The sequence below is a fragment of the Penaeus vannamei genome, chromosome 31, assembly GCF_042767895.1.
Source record: "Penaeus vannamei isolate JL-2024 chromosome 31, ASM4276789v1, whole genome shotgun sequence".
In the NCBI taxonomy this organism is placed as follows: domain Eukaryota; kingdom Metazoa; phylum Arthropoda; class Malacostraca; order Decapoda; family Penaeidae; genus Penaeus; species Penaeus vannamei.
In genome coordinates, this window is record NC_091579.1 from 1,016,615 (window position 1) to 1,021,928 (window position 5,314).

Consider the following 5,314-nt stretch of genomic DNA (forward strand, 5'->3'; position numbering starts at 1 on the left):
GAATGAACTTGCTGGCAGACTCTCCGAAAATGGCCGGGCATGCCGCTAAGTCCTATGACCGTCAACCCAAGCCAAAGAATGTTCAGCCACTGGTCTAACGCTACGGCGCTTGCCAGTCTCTGGCGCCGCCATACACTGAGAAAATACCACAAACTCGCCCTCAGCCAGATGGTAATCAGACGCCACGGGCTAAGAACCACTGGTACTTCCTCCAAAAATAGAGATGCCGAAGCCATACTGCACAGATTAAGACTCGGTCACCTATGCGCTTGGCAAATTATTGATGACGTGATACAAGTAATGTAAGCAGTGCGGCGAGCCGAACGCCACCCTGTTACATTACTTACAGAATTGTCCGCAAACGCAATTTCTGAAACGGACCCCCAACCACAGCCGTCGGGCTGGTAAACTGGATATGCCTCATGCTTACACCGTGGAAACTGGAGGCTTGCTGACAATCCAGCCTCCATGCTAAGCATATAGTTCGAACAAAACACACGAGAGCTAGAAATAGCTGACGCAGGCCAGGCCACTTTCGAGAAATAGCCCGGACGAAGGTAGACTGCAAATTTAACTGGACTGACAAGAATTCAAAGAAACAACCAACACACTCTCAGACGGTATAAGAGGAGCGCTTTCGTTGTCCATGTCGACAGCCACGGCCACCTTTCTAAGTGGTTCTATTTGCTTCACTCATCAAACGAAGCATGGTCCTGTTGACGATAAAAGTAGTTGAGGTGTTTACACAAGTAACAAATCGAGTAACTCCAAACGCCGTATGATTTGATTCATTCACTAGTTTTACAAAAGGCGACACTGATTGAGCTAAAATTTCGTTTGCATTTATCTTTTGTTTCTTAGAGAGAGAGAGAGAGAGAGAGAGAGAGAGAGAGAGAGAGAGAGAGAGAGAGAGAGAGAGAGAGAGAGAGAGAGAGAGAGAGAGAGAGAGAGAGAGAGAGAGAGAGAGACGGGGGGGGGGGGGGGAGGTATGAGGAACGGGTTTTCATTGTGAGAATTTTAGAAAAGGTATGAATGAGAATGAATGTTTTAATAATACAAGGGTTGCATTTAACTGGTTTCGATATATCCAAAACCGGTCTTGTACTGTGAAGATATTCATTCTCATTCATACCTTTTCTAAGAGAGAGAGAGAGGGAGAGAGGGAAGGAGGGGGAGAGAGAGAGAGAGAGAGAGAGAGAGAGAGAGAGAGAGAGAGACAGAGAGAGAGAGAGAGAGAGAGAGAGAGAGAGAGGGAGAGAGAGAGAGAGAGAGGGAGGGAGGGAGGGAGGGAGGGAGAGAGAGAGAGAGAGAGAGAGAGAGAGAGAGAGAGAGAGAGAGAGAGAGAGAGAGAGAGAGAGAGAGAGAGAGAGAGAGAGAGAGAGAGAGAGAGAGAGAGAGAGAGGGAGGGAGAGGGAGAGGGGGAGGGAGGCTTTTTAACCCCCTACACCCTCCCCTTGCGTGGAAGTAATACCATTATTGATGTATTGTATTTTACCTGAAAACTGGATAATCATTTGTGCCTATCATATCATCATTCTAATGACAGATGAACATCAAGTTCAGCATCACGTATGGCTCTTGGTTCAAGGTAGATTTTCTGATTTTTTTTTGTGACTGCTTATTTACATGATGATAACAGAAACAAAATGAAAGCCTATAACTATAACTGTACCATAACAACAGGTTATATATTTTTTTAAAGATACATTGTACCTCTTTGTTTCATTAAATCCTTTTATTAGGCTTATTCAGTAAAATACCTTGATGAAAGAAATATTTTTCATCTGTGCTCCAGCTCTTATAAAGTGGCTATTATGAATATACTTTCTACCTGGTATTGTACATTAATTAAAGTCTGAATCCTTTGCTTTTACTGAAATACAGGTCTACTAAGACATCACCAAAGGAAAGTGTCACGGGGTTCTTATCATGGGGGAATTCAAAGACAAACTCTAGTAAAATATCTTAAAAATCTTTACATCTTATACAGTGAAAGGTGCACTACTGATAAATTCCACATGAATGAAATAAAAATAGTTATTACAAAACTGAACTAAGAACTATGAAAATAGAATACTGTAGGAAAATGTGGGGGGAAAAAGTACAATGCCCTTCACAGCCATCAGTGGTAAAAGTGCTACAGTTTTCTCCAATGCAGAAATGGCACATCTGTCTACTACACAATCGCTTCCTCAATTCACACAGAGGTTTACTTTCATTTAGGAAATCTATGCACCAAAATCTTCGTCTTGAGACTTCAAAATTTCACAATCATTTTCTGGTATTCTGTGGGATTGTTGTTACCTTGTGTCTTAATCTGAGCATGCCTGTATATAGATGCATGCCCTTTGGGAGTTAAAGATCAAAGATATAATTTTGCATTGCCTTGCATCTACATCTTTACTGAGACTTCTGCCAAATGGCAAAAATCAACACGAACATTTTATATGTGTATATGTGTTTATGTGTTTGTGCATGTGTGTTTATTGCAACAGGAACAACGAAGGGAAGGGCAGGAAAACACACACACGAATAGGCATATTCTTGTGTTTTCTTGCCCTTCCCTTCGTTGTTCCTGTTGCAATCTGTTCATCATGAATTCCTCACATGTGCGTTTATGTGTGTTTATATTTGTGTGTATGTATGTGTGTGTGTGCGTGCGTGTGTGTGTCCATGTGCGTGTGTGTGTGTGTGTAAGTGCATGTGTGTGTAAGTGTGTGTGTGTGTGAGTGCGTGTGTGTGTAAGTGCGTGTGTGTAAGTGCGTGTGTGTATGTGCGTGTGCGTGTATGTGCGTGTGTGTAATATATATATATATATATATATATATATATATATATATATATATATATATATATATATAAATATATAAATATATAAATATATAAATATATATATGTATATATATGTATATATATGTATATATATATATATATATATATATATATATATATATATATATATATATATATATATACATATACACATAAATATATTGATATACTTATGTACATATACATATTTGAATTTTTAAAATGAAACAGTATAAAGAAAACCAAATATTTGCTTTTGCTACTTTTTAGCATTTAATCACATCAGTTGAATTATATATCACAAATATCACTGGTAAAAAAGATTTCATATACTTTTTGCTGAAAGTCAAATAAAAAAATCATGGTTATTTTATTGCCATTAATTAATCTACGAATACAAACAAACAATAGCCGAGCGTACTATACAACTGCCTTGTACCTCAGACTTCGAATCAGTTGAATTTATCTTACTGAACAATGTCCATATTCGAATACATAATAAAATTACCAGTATTAATACAGGTATCTCTTTATTTAGTTACATGATGTGATGCAAAGGATCTATATCCATGACTCAGGAACTTGGGTAACACATAAAATAATTTTCTTACTATACTGCAAAGAGATTTCAGTAAGAAATTGGTAACATGCTTTATATGACTAAAAGAAAACAAGATGAATGAAATGCTGCAGTCTTCTGAAACTACACACTGTGGAAGCTATGCCCATGACTTTGATTTCACGCTGGGTTATGCTTAATACAATTTCTATGAATATATATAAACAATGTTGTTTTAACAAATGCAAAATCAACTTAAATCATACTAAATAGAAAAAAATAATTGCATATTTCTTGTGTCTTCTCTTTTTCCCATTTTTTTCTCTCTAAATTTGTCTTCTGGCTCACATCTTTCATACAGGAAGCTTGAAATTTTAGTATGACAATCCTTTACGAATAGAAAATGCTGTAAAAAGCAAAATCAGAGTATGTTTGGAAATCTGGTATTTTACGGAAAGAGAAAAGGGTCTGCTGGATGACCGAGAAAGATGGAAAGAAAGAAACATGACAAGACATACAGGAAGAAAGTAAATGTAAACAATTTTGCTATAATATGAGAAACAGAGCTTACAAGAGACCCATAAATACCTTTATTATATTTGGTGGAAAGTGTATCATTTCTTCTATGAGTTTGCTAAGTCAGTTTCACTATCACAGACAAGAAAGAAATATATTCAACAATCAATACCATTCACTTTCTAGTATTCTGTGACTGCTGGCTGTGCTATTGGACTGCAACAGTGAGTGATGGCTAGATACAAAAGAAAATTATATACGCAGTATGAAACTGACCCAGATTGATAAAATTGTTGGGTGGCAGTTGAGACAATTAATGACCAATGGAAATATCTGTGCAAGACCAATGCCATAAAAAGTAAAAAGTTATGCCTTAAAACACTCACTTCCAACTATATATTATTCATCACTTTATGGCACTATCTTTTTTTATCCCTCGTATGTGATCAGAAATTGTGGACAAAATTACCATTCACTCCAAGTAACCTAACAGCCATGTGCAATTTATGTTCATGTGTATATCTCAAAGGCTTTTTACACGTCCACAAAAACACAAACTGTATTTATGACGCAGAATATGCTTCAGAATATTTAAAATAATACATCCAACTATGACACATGCAGAAACTATTGCATATTTGTAATCTTTGAGCATATACTTCTGCTTAGGACCGCAGACTGTTGATTCAATGACAGTATTAAACGTTTACTTTATCATTTATCTATGTTTTTTACAGATTATATGTTTCCATCCTAAGCAGAAGCCTGAAGAGGGACATACCTGCTTCAAGATTACAGTGAGTGTGTTTTTAATGACAAGGGTAAAGGAGAGCATTACCATCTTATTACTTGTATATAAGAAAAAATATTTCCATACACATTGCGAACTGTATAAAATTCTGAAGAATTAAGACTGTGCATAAGGAAATCATTATCACTTTTAAACTGGCAGCAGGAAATTATGTATTGCTAATATGAAGGTATATGCATTCATTGTTTCAGATCAGTTGTCCAAAAATGAGTTTATTGTATGTTTTTAGTTTAAACTATAACATCAGCATCAATATGTTCACATTAATACTCTACAATCATGACTAACATGAATAAGGTGATGCTTTTGTAAAAGATGAACTTTTAAACTGACATTAAACATTTTCAGGTAATTTGTCTGAGAATTACCTCGGACATGCATGCCCTCATATAAGATTCATGCTGTATTACATAGATGAGTTTCTATGCTTCTGTATAACTAAGAGACAATGACTTTATCACATGTAGTGAATATTTTAGGTACACTGAGAAAATTATGGCCTCTGAGCAACTCCTAATTTTTCAAACAAGCAAAAGAAGACAAAATTTTATTGCTGCTTCTATTGCCTCTGGCTCTTATTACGAAGCCAACTAATTGGATGCATAATCATAACTAAC

General features: G+C 36.2%; 1 protein-coding gene across 2 annotated transcripts in view; it reads right to left on the bottom strand.

The window, feature by feature from the left end:
• Nucleotides 1-3,060: 3,060 nt before the first annotated feature.
• Nucleotides 3,061-5,314, bottom strand: part of LOC113817702 (uncharacterized) — an 11,939-nt gene continuing 9,685 nt past the window's right edge. For both annotated transcript variants that reach the window (XM_027369778.2, XM_027369779.2), the window contains one exon: nt 3,061-5,314. This exon is cut by the window's right edge and continues 1,073 nt beyond it. The gene's annotated coding sequence lies outside the window, so the exon portion shown is untranslated.